The sequence below is a fragment of the Zootoca vivipara genome, chromosome 3 (assembly GCF_963506605.1).
Source record: "Zootoca vivipara chromosome 3, rZooViv1.1, whole genome shotgun sequence".
Lineage (NCBI taxonomy): Eukaryota > Metazoa > Chordata > Lepidosauria > Squamata > Lacertidae > Zootoca > Zootoca vivipara.
Window position 1 is genome coordinate 85381469 of NC_083278.1, and position 19842 is coordinate 85401310.

Here is a 19842-nt window from a genome sequence, read left to right on the forward strand (position 1 = left end):
TTTTGGACAACTTCTTTTGAAGTTTCTCACATTCTGCTTGGATTTTCACCATGAGGTATTTATCATCTGCAAACCCAGTTATTTCACCTCTTGCACCAACTCCAGATAATTTTTGCAAGCAGTCAGTAAAGCATGTTAATCTCAAGGTCATGGATTTGAGCCCCACGTTGGGCAAACGCTTCCTGCATTGCAGGAGTTTCAACTACATGGCCCTTGTGGTCCCTTCCAACTCTATGTTTCTATGATTTAGGGATCCCACTACTTGCTCTCCTCCTTTGCGAAACTTTATTCACATCTTCAGCTTTCTGTTCTTTAATCAGGTACCAATCCAAGGGTTTGCACAGGAGCCTTTGTTGAGGAAAATTCTCAAAAGCTGTTTGAAGCTCAAATATATGCCTAATAGATCAAGTTTATCTACATATTTATTGGCACCAGAACAATTTCAAAAGGTTGGCGAGGCTGACTTTCATCTGCAGAAGCCATGCTGATTCTTCCTCAGCAATGATTGATCTTCTATTTGTTGAATAATTCTAACTTAAATAATAATGTTTTCTCCTAGTCACCCACCCACCCACCCGCGCAGTAGACCTTAGGCTTATGGGCTAGTCATCTCCTGTCTCCTTCTGAAACAGTAACAGTACATAAGGTAAACACAATTTAGTTTCTGGACAATCTTTGGAAATTCCATCATAGGATTCCAAGCACTCCTTTGCCAGTCAAAGCAAGGAGCTTCCAGTTACAGTATGTGGCTACATGGTGGGAATTGCTCTACTCTTCTTTTTCTTTGGCAATCACTTGTAGCTGAATAAGATTGTCTTCCATGAACATGGTCTTAACTGGTAAAGGCTGTTCTCCAATTGGAGCGCTCGCAGGCCAGTGTTTCCCAATTGTCAGTGTTTATATTACAATTTATTTATTTATTTTAGATTTGCCGTGAGAGAGTCTTTAAACCTCTTTTGTTGACCACCAGCATTACACTTTCTATTTTTTAAGTTTGTAATAGAGTAATTGCACAATATGACCAGTCCAGCGAAGTTGATGTTGAAGAATCATTGCTTCGACACTGGTGATCTTTGCTTTTTCCAGTACACTGGCATTAGTTTGCCAGTCTTCCCAAGTTATGTGCAAAATTTTTCAGAGGTACAATTGATGGAATCTTTCAAGGAGTTGGAGACGGTGTTTATAAGTGGTCCACGGTAGGTTTGGTAGTACAATAGCTTTGTAAACAAGCATTTTGGTTTCCCTGCAAATGTCCCGGTCCTCAGTTAATTGCCTATCACAAAAACATCTTGAGAACTGGTGAGGCAAGGGCAAGAGGTGCTTTTCCCATCCCTGTACCCATTGATAGCCTTTCAAATTGTCCAAGGCGGTGGCCATTAGGAAATTCCATGCACACTGTATGAAGAAACAGGTTTTTTTCATCTGTCAATTCAGCTACATTGGATGACCCCAGGTTATAATATTATCAGAGTTGGGGGACACACACATTTATTTGCTTTCTCTACAACATGCATATTTTCATATTGTATATGTATACACTTGCATTTTTCTAAACTAAAAAAGCCCGAATTAATTTATGCTATTTTTTTTGTTAATTACATAGCTGGAAAGTAACCGTCAACCCTATCCCTGACCTGTCGTATGAACATCAGCTAATTGTTCAATTTTTTAATTTTAATTTTTGCTTTGAGCACTGAATTACCTTACTGATACCAATCAAATTTGTTTCGAGTTGGGTACTGTTGCAAAAATATTTTGAAAACCAGAATGCCCATAGCTGTTAGTCACTACAGTAGTTTGACATCAATGACCCTGCAGCTCAGGATGAGACAAATAGTAAAACAACAGTATTCACTGCAAAAGGCAACAGCTGCATTTGAAGGCAACATTTTATTGTATTATGCAAGTATGTTTGCATATGCCTGTTTCAAATTAGCACAGTGCCTTTCTCGATGGCAAGGGATGAACAATTAATATTTATTTTCTCTGGCTGTGATCGGGGTGGGGGTGGGGACCTTGTATACCATTAAATCAAATTAGTGAAAAGTTTCTAATATGGAGAAATGCATATGTGCCAGCGGGTTTTCATCATAGTTCATTTATAATTCCGTGAACACCATGGATATTATCACAAAGGAACAGCTCTTTTTCTGCATTTCTTGGAAGGCACCACTAAAAACAAAAGAAGAGCCCAACCCGTCCAGCATTCTCGACTAAAGCCACCATTGCCACCATGGATAGCCTTGTCTCACCTTGACTTTGTCTAATCCTCTTTTAAAGCCATTCATGTTGGTGAGACCCTGGATGGATAGCAGACTTAATAGGCAGACAGGTCACCTGCTCCCAGTCTTGCCCATGCAAATTACCCCGTGCAAATATTGTGAAAATCGCTGCCCTCTTTTCGTTGTTGTCAGTTAGGCGCCATGAAAGCATGTAAGATCTATTTTAAAGAAATAAAACTGCCATTCTGCACTGGGGAGTGGAGGTGGGAATAAACAAATGACATATGATTCCTGTTTTCTTATGCCACAATAATGAAAATGAAAAGTTTTTTCTTTTCTTTTCTCTTGATAGGAACAATGATACTATTTCTCCTGCAGTGTATTTATCACCAAAGAAGCCATTGTCTTGAAGGCTATGTATGTATGTATTATCTGTCTGTCTGTCTGTCTGTCTGTCTGTCTGTCTGTCTGTCTGTCATCTATCTATCATAATACAGATAGTATTTACAGACATCGTACAATAGTACAAGTACAAGACCTACACTGGGAACAAGAGAAGGGGATCAAATCAACCTTACCTAACAACTGAAGTGGGACTCAAAGCCATTGCAGTGGTTGGGGCTACTAGACAGAGCCATAGGTGCCAACTTCCAGATTGAAAAATCCGGGATCGGCAGCTGTGTGGAACCGGAAGTCGCGCTGCGGCCATTTTGGAACTGGGCAGAGCAGCACCAGAAAGTTGATTCTACGCATGCTCTGCCCATTTCCAAAATGGCCGCAGCGCCAGAAATCGCTTCTGCGCATGTCCAGAGACTCCAGACATGTGCAGAAGGAGCCTCCCTGGTCCAGTAAGAATCTGGGGGATTTATGGGTTTTTGTTTGTTTTTTTAATCCAGGCTGCCAGCGGGAAACAGCTGGAAAAACGGGGGTTTCCCAGGGAATACGGGAGACTTGGCAGCTATGAACAGAGCAGCCTGCGCTATTTCCTCCCTAGGGGTGGGTATCCAAAAAGGAGACATATCCGGCCTCCAAGAAGTGCACCACAGCTGTCACCACCACTGTGGCAGCCGCCGCCAATGCCTTCTTTGGAGGCTGGATCTGCTGCCCCTGTGGATTCTGCTGCCTCACCTTGCCTCGTGGGTGGCCCAGCCTTGGCTGTGCCCCAAGATGGCCAGCCCTGAATCTCTCTCACTTAAGTTCTGCTCAGAGTGCAGACTCCAGCCTAAGCCCTGCACAGGGGTAGCCAGGGTCCCAATGAACTTACCTTTGACCTCCCATCACTGGCATTGCTGTGAGGGAAGGAGGGATGGAACAGGGAAGGCATGAGGCGCGTGGTGAAAATGCAGCAGCGGAGCCAATCTGGCGTTCTTGCTAATGCAACCCCGTCTCTGCCCCCTTGCCTCACAATCCTGTTAAGTCACAGGAACACCAGAGATGCGAGGTCAGGAAAGCACCACAGTCCACACCAGGCATCCCCAAACTTCGGCCCTCCAGATGTTTGGACTACAATTCCCATCATCCGTGACCACTGGTCCTGTTAGCTAGGGATTATTGGAGTTGTAGGCCAAAACATCTGGAGGGCCGCAGTTTGGGGATGCCTGGTCCACACCAAGCACTACAACACAGAAGCACAGAGGCTCTAACCCGGAAGAGAACAGTAGCACCCTCTAGCAGGCAAAAGCTATAGATAATGCAGACAAAACCATTTCCTCCTCAGACTTCATATGTGGCTCTGCAGTAAAATTGCAAGCCACTATGGCAGTTCAAAGACACGGCTGTTTAGTTTCACTTAGCTACACAGCTAATTAAGGTATAATTCCAGCTCATTGTGATTAACTACCATTGCTTTATTAGAAGGATATTTAATTAGTATTAGCTCTAACACTTTTCCAGTAGAGAAGGACTCATTCCATAATGGCCGGACTTCACCGCTAAGTTTACGAAATCCAATTGCTATTTAACGAGCAAGCTGATTCTCTATGTCACAGCAGAAGGGGGGGGGAAGATGCTGGATTATTTGCCAGGATCATTGATTTCATGGCGATTTGAACAGATGCACAAGTAATTGGCAATATACTTGAAGGTCCAGTACTGTTCTCTTGTGTTAAGTTTTTCTTTGACTATCTTGCTACTTTGTTCCGAGCGTTGTGGTGATGTGGCCCACTTCCAGTTTTTGGAAACTACAATAAATTCATGATGGTTCTCAAAACAGTGTAGATTCAGTTCATAAAGTCAGATTTTCAGTGGTTCCACACTACCCTGCTGAAGGATGGATGACATGGGGTGTCCTAAACAATAGGAATCGATACCCAACTCAGCCACAAAGGGTGCAGAATTTTTTATCATCACATCATTAATAATAGGAGTTTGCATCAGCTCTGTGTGAACCCAAAAATTCTGAGGCATATGGGGATGACTTGGAGATTTCTGAGTCAAGTCACACCATAACAAGGTATTATAAATTTTGTGAACAACTTTGGTTTTTTTTTTCTTCTTCTCACAATCAAGTGGTACTGTATATCAATTTTATAAAATAAAATAAAATCTATTTGGGATCAGGGGTTCTTGAAGCTTTCAAGTCACTCAGGGGTCTCAGCTGTTCAAAAAAATGTATGGGTTTTGTTTTGTTTTCCTGGGAAATGAAGCCATGACTGGGGAAACACAGAGCTTGAGAAGGGAGGGGTGTAATTGTGTGGAGGGGGGGCAATCTTCTCTTTTGATGGACAGAGCTAGCTTTTAATAACATGGAATTAATTTCCCAGGACACTCCAATCACAGTGATTTGGGAAACAGATCAAAAACTGATTTTCACATGGATCTATGATTTCCCCTGTGGAAGTCTATGCAGATATTTCCATTCAACCTCACAAATCTAGAAGACATGGACCCTGCTCAATTACTCCTGGGGTAACAGGGTCTCAAGGTTTTTTTTTCCTGGGGTGGCTGGGTGACATTTTCAGCACCCCAGTCTTTCCTAGTGATTCAAGCTCTTTTCTTCCGCCAGCAGCCCTCCGAAAATTCCTATTGTATCGCACTGCAAAACGGTAAGTCTGCCCTAGCAAACTGCAGTTACCCTTCTGAAATTTGTTAGGCTTTATATCTCTTCATGCCTGCAAACTGCCTCTGATTCTGGCAGAAAATGTAAAGTGATAGACTTTTCCTTTTTTAAAAAAAAGTAAAATTTAAAGGTGCCCTGCACAAAAATGCCTGGAATGTATCTGTGTACAACTCGACAGGTTTAAACCACTCTAAACGGGTTGCTCTTCCTGAAGACTTAATCCACATCTGTGAAAAGGGTGTATGTGTGTCTGAATCCGGGTTCTGAACTGGGTTTTTTCTTTCTCTTCCCGGTGCTTTTTTTGGTCAATTAACTGTAAACTGTACACATAAGGAAGAAAAAGAAAAAAAACTACTGTATGCATATCATTGGCAGATGGGTCTAGATAGAAAACTGATGGGCTCCTTCAGACAGTGGGTTGCAGCCCACTTTGCAAACACCTTAAACTGGCTGTGATATGCTCATTTCATTTTCACTGGCACTCAATCAAAAATCTGCTCCGCCTGTTCTGTGCAGATCTTTTGAAAGAACGCATAAAAAGTTGATATTTAAATTGCATGTATAGTCATATACATCATTGCTCATGTTGTTGTAAGGGCATTATTCAATGCTTTTCAATGCATTTCCTTACTAAATATGCATTTTATATGCATTTTAAAAACAACAACAACAAAACCAATTCTGTGTGCACTTTTGGCATGGTGAAACTACATTGCAAAAGCCTGAAAAGTGTGCGATCTGCCCAAGAGCTGCGTTCCAATCAGCAAGCAAGTTCAGCACCCTCAATTGGGGCCATTCTCCTGTGAAAAGCGGATCAAAAGAATTGCTCTTCCATCTCTCTGCACACTTCCTTCTCATGTTCCAGACTTGCATGGAAAGTAAGAGAAAGTGTTGAAAGGGCAGCCAAAATCATAACAAACAAAGGGAAGAAAAGGAGAGGTTTTTTGACAAAAATGAGGGAGAAAATTAAATGGAAAAGACTTGTTCTGGTTTAACTCTAATCCCAATAGTTTCTACTGCAGGGTCTTCAGCTTGGCATCAGTCACTTAAGTTTCATTGATTCCGTTGGTCTCAGTAAACATAATTGACTGATGAATTGATTTCTATTAAGTTTTTGCAATTCTGAGTATCTGCCTTTGGACAGATTGATTTCAAAGGCCAGAAGGGAACATTATTGGACTGCAGGCAGCATTAAACATCAGAGACCTTCACCCAGAGATTCTTTTGCCTGAATTGACTAACTCATATAGGAGCTACAAGATAGGAATGCTTCCACAATTCTCCCTAGCTGAAAAATTCCTTAGCTGAACTTCTCTCCATTTTCTGGGTTAGGGTGGGATATTGTATTACATATCTGTATGTTATATATGTGTGTGTGTGTTGTAAGAATTTAATAAATAAAATTAAAGGTGGATAAAGAAAGGTTGTTCTCCCTCTATCGCTAGAAAATTGAAAGATTAAGGATATTCCTTGCTCAAAACCAATCTTTCTATCTTCTTTAAACAAATCTGCTATTTGATAGTATTGTAATCAACTGCTTCAATGCTCTTTTATCTCCTCATGTGGTTTTAATTTGACCCCATCCTGATCTTTTATTAATATTTGCTGATATGTTAACCAATTCTTCCCCACATTTAATTTCTTTACTTCTAATACTTCAGGTCCTTCTTTTGGGCTTACCATAGGCATCTGGTTTCGCTACTGTGAGAACAGGATACTGGACTACATAGGCCACTGGTCTAATTCAACATACTTTTTATGTTTTTATGGTTTTATCTACATACACACATACGGTAGACCAAAGAAAGTAACGATGCGGGAAATCTAAGGAAGTTTTTGAATTGTTTCTACATTATCAGCACCTTTTGTTATTAAGAGTTTTCTATACAGGTGGCATATAGAGTCATAGAATTGCAGTGTTGGACGGAGCCTCAATTGTCATCTAGTCCAACCCCCTGCAATGCAGGAATCAACTTTAAGCTACTACAAAACTATTTGTTTATCTTAAGAGTTAATAATCACTGAAATTGGTTCAAATTCATTCTATTCACACATTAAGCCATTTACACCATTCAACGGTCAATGGCCAATGGTAAGATGTATCTATACAAATCAGCTATTTAGCTGGCCTATTTATTTTTCCATGACCATTTCTCCACACAATTATCAGTTATTCAAGGTTTTCCAACAGACATCTTTTGTATGCTTATTTTTATTACATAGATTGACAGCAAAATAATATTGACAGAGATTACTCTGTTCAGGAAGTGTGAAGGAAGGTCTGGTTAGATGCCATGGTCACTTTCATGGCTCTCCTGTGTTTGGAGAAGTTAGTGCACTAGCCAATTCTGGCCTCCACCCCCACCCCGGCTCATTGGCTACCCTACCTTCTCTCTTCCCCGCCCCCAATCCACAAGGTCTCAAAAGTATGGTATGCAAATATCACTTTTCTACCATTCATATGCCAAGTCTGCTATAGTATCAAATTTGCAGCTGTTTTACAGATGCTAAGTGGATTTCATCGTACTAGAAGCATCAAGCATGAGCCACAGGTGGGAGAGACACCTAATAGGCAGGGGATGCAAGAGAGAAAGATACAATAGTGGTGGTCAGTGAAAGATAAAGTGTTTTCTATTTGCCACCTGCGTCACCTTCATTAAGGCTTTGTGTGGGCATCATGGCAACCGAGTACAAAGAGCCTTTTCCCCAAACTGTTTCTTTCTTCCCATTGCTGAGCTTAGTGCTGTACAGCAACATCTCTCTCTCCCTCTCTCTCCCAGTATCAGAATAATACAGCTCAGACAAATATGCCTGGACCTGCCTACGTTAGGTATAAAAGCCTTCTGAAGACAGCCAAAGCAATATGCACTCAAAAGAATCAGAAATATAGGCAAGCCCTCCATCTTCTGCTAGTATGCTTCAGTAAACCTGCCTTCAAGTGAGGATAGCTGCAGGGATGAAAAGGCCAAAAATGCAAAACAGTCTGAGTTGCCGGGGTACTTCTAATGAGTTTTTGAAATGCTATGTGTCAGTGACTAGTAACTCTAGGATAAACAACAAATAGTTTTGTGGTAGCTTAAACAAAAAAACGTTTAAAGTTTTGAAGGGACCAGCAGACTATTGGGAATAATTGGGTACTGAAACTGAGAAAAGGTGCAAAAGAAAAACTCACACCCCAGTTTTCAGTGGCCCATGAAAGTATGCTTCCTGCAGAGTCAAAAGAAGAAAATGTGCAACGAAAACTGACTTGGCTGAAGCAGGTCACCAGGAGAAAAAAGGCTTCTCTAACCTAGACTTTAATTTTAAGCAAACAAACTTAGAACGCTCGGTTATTAACTAACCTTCCCCCAGAGACTTTTAAACTAATTCGAAACACGCTTTATCAGTAGACTCACACTCCCAAACTCCCAACAAGAAACTGCTTCTCAACAGAGCCTTATATATGTTGTTCACATAAGTGGATGAAATTTGCAGGCAAAGGAACCATGCCAGAGTTGATTAAACCTGCCAAATTTCAGGTGGAAGTATCCACTGTTTTTCAACTGAGTAATGTTAAGGACTACCTCAAATCACCCAATTCAACTCACTACTTGAAGTACACACAGAGCCAATGCACACTCCTAGTATTTACTTAAGGGGGACGGGATATAATTGCTCAAATACAACAGTCTGTGTTGGGTTTTTGAGTAATCAAATTGCACCTTAGCCAGTCTGATGTCAGTACTGTCAGTTTAAGAAACAGGTGCCGGTGTTTTGTTCTTAATTGCCCCTAAGTGTGGGCATTGCTATGTGACACCTGGCAAAGTCATGTTGTGGGAGTTCTAGATGGGCACTGCTGACATCCCATATACCTTCAGGACACTGGCACCACCAACCCAGAGCCCCCTGCTTCATCCCATCATTGCCCTGGTGAACACAGTGCCATGACCTCTGGGAGGGTGCTGCTGCTGCTGCTGTGTCCGTCTCCCCCCCCCCAATCCACCACTACTATCAACAGCAAATGCAGCACTTCTGCATATTCTGTCCTCAATATTCTGTAACTGCCACCTTGGCATCAGCACCCTTTGATTCACATCAGGATGGCTGAAGAAGGGTAGAAGCTGAAATGTTTGCTTGGACTGTGATACCTCTGTTTTGTTAGTCACAGCAATCAATATGAAAATTTAGTGAGTAACTGCATCCTTTCGCTATCCAGCTCACACTTCTCTGAATCGCTGTTTGCTGCTTTAAAAATCATATAATTGCAAGCACAGCAAAGCACAACTGATCATTCCAGAATATTTCTAGCTCATTTCTGCCACAGGCTCTGATTTCTCTTCATCAACCAAATAGGAGGAACTGTGATCATTTGGATAATCAGTTGGGCTTACATTTGGGAGACCTGTGTCATGGTCTCACTTCGTTTTTTGGGGCAGATCAGGACTTCTTGCTTCAGGTCCTCACCTGTAAAATGGTGACCTATTTTATTGCATAATTTGTTGAATGGATGAACACACTAAAGCACCATAGATGGAGGATTTCTGGGCAAGAAACAAGGCTAAGGACATTCCCACAGTTTCTCTTAATTGCTTTCACCGCTTCATTGCTCACAAACCTCTGCCTTGAAACTTCCTTAGATCCATTGGGCTTAGCTGCCTGCTACACTTTAAAGAAATGGCACATATAACCTGGGTATTTTATTCAACCGTTGACTGGAATTTCACCTTCACATTTAATACAGGGACTATAAAATCTCTGGTACTTTGGCCACATCACTTAGCACTTCTGTGATGAATGCTTGACAGTGTAGATCTGGGTGTATATCTTTTTGCTATATTCAAATTAGATCGCTATTAAAAACACAAGTTGTTGTTTTTAATCAGTTTGAAGACTGAGGATATGGGGGAGAAGAAACTTGCCAAATTTCAGGCAAATATGCCCAGGGGCTATTGGGATAGGTGATTTTACCTTTTAAAAAATAAATAACTAGAAAAGGCATTTTTTTTTCCACATTGCTTCCACTTCCTGGAAGTACTTTCCATGTAGAAGGAAAGAGGAAGGGAGGGAGGAAAAGAAAAAGAAAGAAAGAAATATTTGTTAAGGGAAAGCATGATTGCAAAAGAATCATGCTACCTTTTTAGTCTAGCTGTGCTGTTTACATCCTGCTTTCACACCCAAAGCTCAGAGAAGTATGATTTTATTGAACTAGGAAAATAATTCGTTGTGATTAAAAGCAAGGTCTGTCCTTGGAATCTGCTTGGGATCATTTGGGCTATTCCCAAATAAATAATACATAAACATTTTTTTTAGCATGGCAGTCCAACGCAGTTACTGTTCCAGAAAGCAAATGAAAGCAGTTTCTTTCCGACTTTATTGTGTCACCCACACATACACAGAGTCAGAAATCCACTCATTTGTGCTCAGACAGGCAGCGAAACAGCAACCTTCTTTCCCCCAAGCCATATATCCTGGAAAAAGGAAAATATTTACAACACCACAAATATCTTTTAAGTAAATAAAATGCAACCATTTCTGATTGTCCTGAACTAGATAGAAAAGAGGGAGGAAAAACTCCATTTTATAAGCCAGGAGGAAAGCACACAGCAATTTATTTTGAGCAAACAGATAGAAGTTGGAAAGCTAACACTTTTTTTGTTATCTGTTGTTTAAAAAACAAGGGTAAGGACAGATCACAGCAGCTCCACATGCTCACTGAAATGGTGACCTGCATTTTTAAAATTTCCTTAAATGCTGTGATCACCACACCAATGTTTATAAGCCCTTTGTCTCTCTTGTTTCAACCTCTATCAAATCATTCCCCCTGCCCACAGTCTTAGTAGATGGCACTCACAATTTTCCCCCACCCAGGTCTTTGTGCTCTCTTAAATGTCTATTCCAAACATGCCAGCAGGTTAGATTCCTGTCTTCCTAACTTTTCATGAAGTTGTCCCTTAGATGTATGCAGGAAGAAGGAGTGGTAAGCATCGCTAATGGGGGCTGGCACAAGTCATTTGCCGTGGAAGAGGAAGAGAGAAGTGTTCTTGTCTTGCAGCACCACTGAGCAAAAAATAGAGCCAAGGATAGGCTTAAGAAGCCTCGGATCTCTGAGTAAAGATCCAGAATGAGGATTTTACAGCTACTTTGGGATTGTTGGAAAAGGCAGTGAGAGACCAGGGCACTGACTTTAGGCACTTTGTTGTGTTCAACCACTATTAGCTTTGCAGGCCAATTCTGTCACAGTATCCCTCTTCTGGGCTATTTTCCTCCCATCAGCTGAGTAGGAAGGAAGCGGAGGGAAGGGATGCTGAAATCTCATCTCCCCACAATCTCCCCCCACCACTCAGCTGATGAGGGAATTAGTTGTAAAGCTTCAGAGTGGGGAAGAGGCAGATGGGCCAGAGGTTCCCCACTACTTTTGTAATGAAATTCAGAAGCCCCACTCACTGTCCTCACCATTTTTTATTTTTGTCAAACCACACATTACTCCCTACAAAACGAATGGTAACGGAGCCATTTCAGAAAGTGCTTCCAGGGCCGGGCTGCCCATTAGGCAGACTGAATAAGCCACATCGGGCAGCAGAATTTTATAATGCAGCACTCTTGTAGGTACCCTGCCCACCCCTGCTGCCACCAGGGCCGGCTTTAGCATATGTGCCGCCGGGGTGCAAAGATCCATCCAGTGCCCCCAAATTTAGTTTAGCCGCCCCCAGGTTTTTTTTTGGGGGGGGGGGGGACTAAATGAGCTTTTTTGGGGAGGGGAGAAGTTGTTGGCTTTTGGGGGGGAGATTGCTCACCTGTAACAACTATGCAGCAGAAATAACTGCTTTTGTTTCCTGACTCGTCGAAAATATTTGATGCTACGGAGTAACAGAGCGACAGAGGAGAGGGGTGGGGACTTTCGGCCACCCCTCGAGTGCTTCACAACCTCCTTGAGTGTTTTTGCCTGCCTGAGATGTTTCCTTAAACTCTGACCACGATTCTTACGTGGATGGAGGATAAAAGGGGTGTGCGAGTCTGTGCAGAAACTGGCCTACAAAGGTGAAATTTACAGCTGATGTCCTGTCCACTTTTGCCTCTGGGCCCGTCCACCAGTGACCATCAGAAGCTTACCTAGAAAGGAACAAAGCCTTCAGGTTGAAAAAGTTTCCCCAGCCCTGCTTTAAGACATTTACAGTGGACGCTCGGGTTGTGAACGTGATCCGTGCGGGAGGCACGTTCACAACCCGCAACATTCGCAACCCACAGCGCCACCGTCTGCGCGCGTACGGGTTGCAATTTGGCACTTCTGCGCATGAAGTAACCTGGAAGTAACATGTTCGGGTACTTCTGGGTTCGGTGCGGTGTGCAACCCGAAAACGCGCAACCTGAAGCATCTGTAACCCAAGGTATGACTGTACATTCATAACCTCTGCCTTTTCGTGATAGTCACACCAGGGCATGGGCGTACCCAGGATCAAAACTAGGGGGGGGCAAGGGGAGGGGCCAAGGCACGGAAGGGGAGGGGCCACAAAGTGGGCGGGAACAGCGAACTCACGCTCCGCCGGGCTGTGCCCCTCCCTAGAAGCAGGGCTGGTGGGCGGAGGCGGAGCCCAGCCCAGCGGAGCGCGAGCTCAGCGTTCCCGCCCGCCGCGCCGCGCTCTCTGGTTCCCCGCCGCGCTTGGCCTTGCCAGAGGGCGCGACGGGGAGCTGGAGGGAGGGCGCAGCGCGGCGGGCGGGAACGGCGAACTCGTGCTCCGCCGGGCTGTGCCCCTCCCTAGCAGCAGGGCTGGTGGGCGGAGGCGGAGCCCAGCCCAGCGGAGCGCGAGTTCGGCGTTCCCGCCCACCGCGCCGCGCTCCCTGGTTCCCCGCCGCGCTTGGCCTTGCCTGAGGGTGCGCCGGGGAGCTGGCGGGAGGGTGCGGCGCGGTGCGGCGGGAATGGCGAACTCGCGCTCCGCCGGGCTGTGCTCCGCCTCTGCCCACCAGCCCTGCTTCTAGAGTAGGGCAGCTGCCCTAACTTGCCGCATGGTGGGTACGCCCTTGCACCAGGGTCTTATAGGAGAAATGTTAGCTCCTTGCATTTGAAGACGCTTAAATAAACTTGTCCTTTAAAGTCAATTGTAAGATGTTTGAAATAATTATTCTGCCTTTAAAAAAATAATAATAACAAAGTGCTGCCATTCTGCCTTGAAGCATCTTGGCTAGAGGTTTTGCAGAGTCCCAATTCCAGAATTACACAAACCACTGCTGCCTCTCTCCTATCCTCCAATTAGATCATAAATTCTGCTTCAAGTTAGCTGTATGTAACCCTCCCCCGAAATATACCCACGGTCCCGTGGAGAATCCCAAAGAGAAATTCTGGGACATTATTTGCTGCTGGAATATATTACAGCGCTGGATTAATTAGCTACATAAAGTATAGTCAACATCATTATAGGGCAGGAGAGAGACTGCATAAGCAACACAGCAGGGAAAGAGAGAACATCCAAAGAGTTGTTTTTCAATGGAGATGAGGAACCTGAGTCAAAAAGAGATCCTTCTTTTAGCGGCAGCAGAGGTCAGAAGCACTAAAAAGAAAATTTGATGTTCAACTCTAAGAATAATAAAAAAAAATCAATGGTTAAGCAATGGGGCAGAGCAAGCCTAACCAGGTACCAAATCACAGTACACAGCTAGTGTATATCCTGTGTAAGAACCAAAGCAGAATCATACCACTTTAAACGGTCATGCCTTCCCCCAATGAATCCTGGGAACTGTAGTTTGTGTAGTGTGCTGAGAGTTGTTAAGAAACCCTCTACTCCCTTCACAGGGTTACAATTACCAGAGTCCCCTGGGAAGAGGGATTGGTTGTTAAACCTCTGTGTATTGTAGTTCTGTGAGGGAAATAGGGGTTTCAGCACCCCAGCTCCCAGGATTCTTTGGGGGGGGAGCCGTGATTACTTAAAGTGGCATGCTGCTGCCAGAGGTTCCTGGCTGGGGTTAGGAAGCAGTATAAAACTTCATTTTCTGCCCTTCCATGAATTTAATTACACCTGCATTTTGGGTGGTGTCAGTTACACTGAGCTCTGTGGGGGGGGACCAGTGAATGAAGGGAGTTAGAATGCAGCATTATTTTGTTTCCCTAGCCCCCACATGGCCATTCCTGCCCTTGACATGCCTCCCGTTTGTTCTCTTTACCAGCATAACTTCCAACTCAGTCAGCATGGCAGGGTACGCTGCAGTGACTGGTGTCTGTTGGTAGGAGTGGGACATACGCCAGGAAGCCCAGCAGTGGGTGGAGCCAGAGCCACTGACAGGCATAACCGGAGCCAATGATAGGCAGAGCCAATCTAGAAAGTGATTCTAGTTTTGTACTCATTTTCCTCCCTGCTGAGTTTTTCTAGGGGCAGAACTGAGAGTAAAGAGGAGGAATCAAACAGACAGGGACACCCTCCTTGAACTGGTTGCAACACCATGGAGCAACATCATGGGAGGGGTGTTTGTAGGACTACAGTGGAACCTCGGTTTACGAACACAATTAGTTCCAGAAGTCTGTTCATAAACCGAAGTGTTCATAAACCGAAGCGAACTTTCCCATTGAAAGTAATGGAAAGTTGATTAATCCGTTCTAGATGAGGAAAAACACCCAATAAAGCAGCAGGGCCTTCGCTCCGATGCCTTCACGGAGGCCAGGGAGCGCTCTCTGGCCTCCGCGAAGGCATCGGAGCGAAGGCCCTGCTGCTTTAGGGGGTGTTTTTCCTCGTCTAGAATGGATTAATCCGCTTTGCTCCAATGCCTTCGCGGAGGTCGGGAAGCGCTTCTGCGGCTGCAGCCCAGTCGCAGAAGTGCTCCCCAGCCTCTGGGAGGCATCGGAGCAAAGGCCCGGCTCCGATGCCTTCCGGAGACTGGAGCTTCACTCCGGTGCCTTCGCGGAGGCTGGGGAGCACTTCCGCAACTGGGCTGCAGCCACGGAAACGCTCCCAGGCTTCTGGGAGGCATCGGAGCCGGGCCTTCACTCCGATGCCTTCGCGGAGGCTGGGGAGCGCTTCTGTAGCTGCAGCCCAGTCGCGGAAGTGCTCCCCGGCCTCTGGGAGGCATTGGAATGAAGACCCAGCCTCCCCGAAGGTATCGGACGCTCCGGTGTCTTCGGGTGTGTGTGTGTGTGTGTGTGTTGGCCTTCGCTCCGATGCCTTCGGGGAGGCCCGGCTCCCTGAAGGCATCGGACGCTCAGAAGGCCTTGGGCACCTCGGTTTACTAACTTCTGGGTTAGGATAGTTCGTAAACCGAAAATTCGTAAACCGAGGTGTTCATAAACCAAGGTTCCACTGTAATGTGAAACTATGAAGCTCCCTTGTTATTTTTGCTACTAGATGCTGCATGCTGTTTAAGCAATTGTATTATATTGATAGTACCGAAATGTATGTTGTTATATTTGCTATTGTTCTGCTATGTTATTATGAACTTGTTTTTGTAGTGTTGGTTTGAACTTTATCCCCGTTTTCCCTGTTGTAAGCCTCCACTGAGGGCTAGTAGTTTTTTTTACCTTTTCCCACCAACACATGTGCATAGCTGCCAAGTTATCCCTTTTTTAAAGGGATTTTCCCTTATGCTGAATAGGCTTCCTCGTGAGAAAAGGGAAAACTTGGCAGCTATGCACATGTGGGTGTTAGTTTTGCACTGTAATTCAGATCAAAAAGGATAGTATTTTGGATCCATTCATAACATGCATATCCATTCATAACATGCATAGATTAAGTTTATGAGCAAGTAGGTTTTTATCTGTTGTTGTTGTTGTTGTTGTTGTTGTTGTTGTTGTTGTTGTGTGTTGTATTTGTTTTATGCTGTACACTGCACCCTATCCTCCCTTTCTTTCCCAGTAGACCTCTCCTTTCCCTGAGGTGGAAGAAAACAGTTGCCTTGGAAAAGGGGAGGGTATCCGGCAGCAGAAGGCCTCAGCCAGGCTCATCAGACTGCTTTTCTAGGAATAAGTGGCACATGGGTTCTTGCCCTTTCCCCCTCGGAATAATGAAGCTTGTCTACAACTCTGTTGATCTCCGGCAGGAAATGATGCCCTGCATTTCACCTTCAAGAAAACAAGGTCCTGCAAGGTCACAAATCATGATGGTCCTCTTGTGCAGATGAGGACATTGGGGGCAGGAATCCACTGCCCTTTCCAGTGAATGCCTGAAGGGGGCTGTTTAAAGAAAAACAAACCAGGATTAAACAAAACTGGAGAAGCCAAGGTAGTTTTCCAGTCTCTGTGCTTCAATAATTTCTCTTGGGAAGCACGCTTTGTGCTTTTATGATATCTATTATTTTCCATGCTCTGACAATTTGCTGCAAGGCACGAAATAAAGACAGTATATACTTCTCAGAATTTCCCTATCTTTAAGGAGCAATTGCACCACACATGCGGAAGACAAAGCTATGTGTAATTAGTGTGATGTTTACAGGTACTTAGCAAGAAGAAAAGCCCTGTGGTTGGACAGCTGACAATGCAGTTGTGAGAGAAGATGTGGTTTTATTCTTAGGGAGCCTAATTTAAATCAATAGGAGAAAATTGGCCGAAAGTCATGCACATTCTCTTAACTAGCTTATTGGAATAAGGGAGAAGAATTTGATGGGGTTTGCATTTAAAGGTGAATCTAATTAATTTGCACTTTCTGAAGCAATATGAGAACCAAAATACAGCCCTCCTTCAAAATCTGCACTTTTCTAAATGTGTTTAGTAAGAGAAATTTGCACTAAAATGCCCCTTCATGGATCAATGCCTTGTCATGGCGAAGGGGCTTGAATAACTCAGAGAAGCTATGAGCTATGCCATGCAGGGCCACCCAAGATGGACAGGTCATAGTGGAGAGTTTTGACTAAACGTGATCCACCTGGAGAAGGAACTGGCAAGCCACTCCAGTATCCCTGCCAAGAAAACTCCATGGACAAAGACAACAGGCATATAAAAGTTATGACGCTGGAAGATGAGCCCCTCAGGTCGGAAGGCATCCAACATGCTACTGAGGAAGAGCGGAGGACAAGTACAAATAGATTCAGAGCTGATGAAGCGGCTGGGCCAAAGCCGAAAGGACGCTCAGTTGCGGATATGCCTGGAAGCGAAAGGAAAGTCCGATGCTGTAAAGAAAAATATTGCATAGGAACCTGGAATGTAAGAACCATGAATGGAGGTAAGCTGGATGTGGTCAAAAATGAGATGACAAGAATAAATATCGACATCCTGGGCATCAGTGAACTAAAATGGAAGGGAATGGGCGAATTCAGTTCGGGTGACTATCATATCTACTACTGTGGGCAAGAATCCTGTAGAAGAAATGGAGTGGCCCTCATAGTCAACAAAAGAGTGGCAAAAGCTGTAATGGGATGCAATCTCAAAAATGACAGAATGATCTCGATACGAATCCAAGGCAGACCTTTTAACATCACAGTAATCCAAGTTTATGCACCAACTACCGGTGCTGAAGAAAGTGAAATTGACCAATTCTATGAAGACCTACAACACCTTCTAGAAATGACACCAAAGAAGGATGTTCTTCTCATTACAGGGGATTGGAATGCTAAAGTAGGGAATCAAGAGATAAAAGGAACAACTGGCAAGTTTGGCCTTGGAGTTCAAAATGAAGCAGGGCAAAGGCTAATAGAGTTCTGTCAAGAGAACAAGCTGGTCATCACAAACACTCTCTTCCAACAACACAAGAGACGACTCTACACATGGATATCACCAAATGGGCAGCATCGAAATCAGATTGATTATATTCTCTGCAGCCAAAGATGGAGAAGCTCTATACAGTCAGCAAAAACAAGACCTGGAGCTGACTGTAACTCAGATCATCAGCTTCTTATAGCAAAATTCCAGCTTAAACTGAAGAAAGTAGGAAAAACCACTGGGCCAGTAAGATACAATCTGAATCAAATCCCTTATGAATACACAGTGGAAGTGAGGAACAGGTTTAAGGATTGAGATTTGGTGGACAGAGTGCCTGAAGAACTATGGATGGAGGCTCGTAACATTATACAGGAGGCAGCAACGAAAACCATCCCAAGGAAAAGGAAATGCAAGAAAGCAAAATGGCTGTCCAACGAGGCCTTACAAATAGCGGAGGAGAGGAGGCAAGCAAAATGCAAGGGAGATAGGGAAAGATACAGGAAACTGAATGCAGATTTCCAAAAAACAGCAAGGAGAGACAAGAGGGTCTTCTTAAATGAGCAATGCAAAGAAATAGAGGAAAACAATAGAATGGGGAAAACCAGAGATCTGTTCAAGAAAATTGGAGATATGAAAGGAACAATTCATACAAAGATTACCATAATCAAGGACAAAAGTGGTAAGGACCTAACAGAAGCAGAAGACATCAAGAAGAGGTGGCAAGAATACACAGAGGAATTATACCAGAAAGATATGGAGGCCTCGTACACCCCAGGTAGTGTAGTTGCTGACCTTGAGCCAGACATCTTGGAGAGTGAAGTCAAATGGGCCTTAGAAAGCACTGCTAATAACAAGGCCAGTGGAAGTGATGATATTCCAGCTGAACTATTTAAAATTTTAAAAGATGATGCTATTAAGGTGCTACACCCAATATGCCAGCAAGTTTGGAAAACTCAGCAATGGCCAGAGGATTGGAGAAGATCAGTCTACATCCCAATTCCAAAGAAGGGCAGTGCCAAAGAATGCTCCAACTACTGCACAATTGCGCTCATTTCACACGCTAGCAAGGTTATGCTTAAAATTCTACAAGGCAGGCTTAGGCAGTATGTGGACCGAGAACTCCCAGAAGTGCAAGCTGGATTTCGAAAGGGCAGCGGAACCAGAGACCAAATAGCAAACATGCGCTGGATTATGGAGAAAGTTAGAGAGTTCCAGAAAAACGTCTACTTCTGCTTCATTGACTATGCAAAAGCCTTTGACTGTGTCGACCACAGCAAACTTTGGCAAGTTCTTAAAGAAATGGGAGTGCCTGATCACCTCATCTGTCTCCTGAGAAATCTCTATGTGGGACAAGAAGCTACAGTTAGAACTGGATATGGAACAACTGATTGGTTCAAAATTGGGAAAGGAGTACGACAAGGTTGTATATTGTCTCCCTGCTTATTTAACTTATATGCAGAATTCATCATGCGAAAGGCTGGACTAGATGAATCCCAAGCCGGAATTAAGATAGCCGGAAGAAATATCAACAACCTCAGATATGCAGATGACACAACCTTGATGGCAGAAAGTGAGGAGGAATTAAAGAACCTTTTAATGAGGGTGAAAGAGGAGAGCGCAAAATATGGTCTGAAGCTCAACATCAAAAAAACCAAGGTCATGGCCACTGGTCCCATCACCTCCTGGCAAATAGAAGGGGAAGAAATGGAGGCAGTGAGAGATTTTACTTTCTTGGGCTCCTTGATCACTGCAGATGGTGACAGCAGTCACGAAATTAAAAGACGCCTGCTTCTTGGGAGAAAAGCAATGACAAACCTAGACAGCATCTTAAAAAGCAGAGACATCACCTTGCCGACAAAGGTCCGTATAGTTAAAGCTATGGTTTTCCCAGTAGTGATGTATGGAAGTGAGAGCTGGACCATAAAGAAGGCTGATCGCCGAAGAATTGATGCTTTTGAATTATGGTGCTGGAG

General features: G+C 43.9%; 1 protein-coding gene across 1 annotated transcript in view; it reads right to left on the reverse strand.

The window, feature by feature from the left end:
- LRFN2 (leucine rich repeat and fibronectin type III domain containing 2) overlaps positions 1-19842 on the reverse strand; it is a 58294-nt gene that overhangs the window by 24060 nt on the left and 14392 nt on the right. The window lies entirely within an intron of this gene.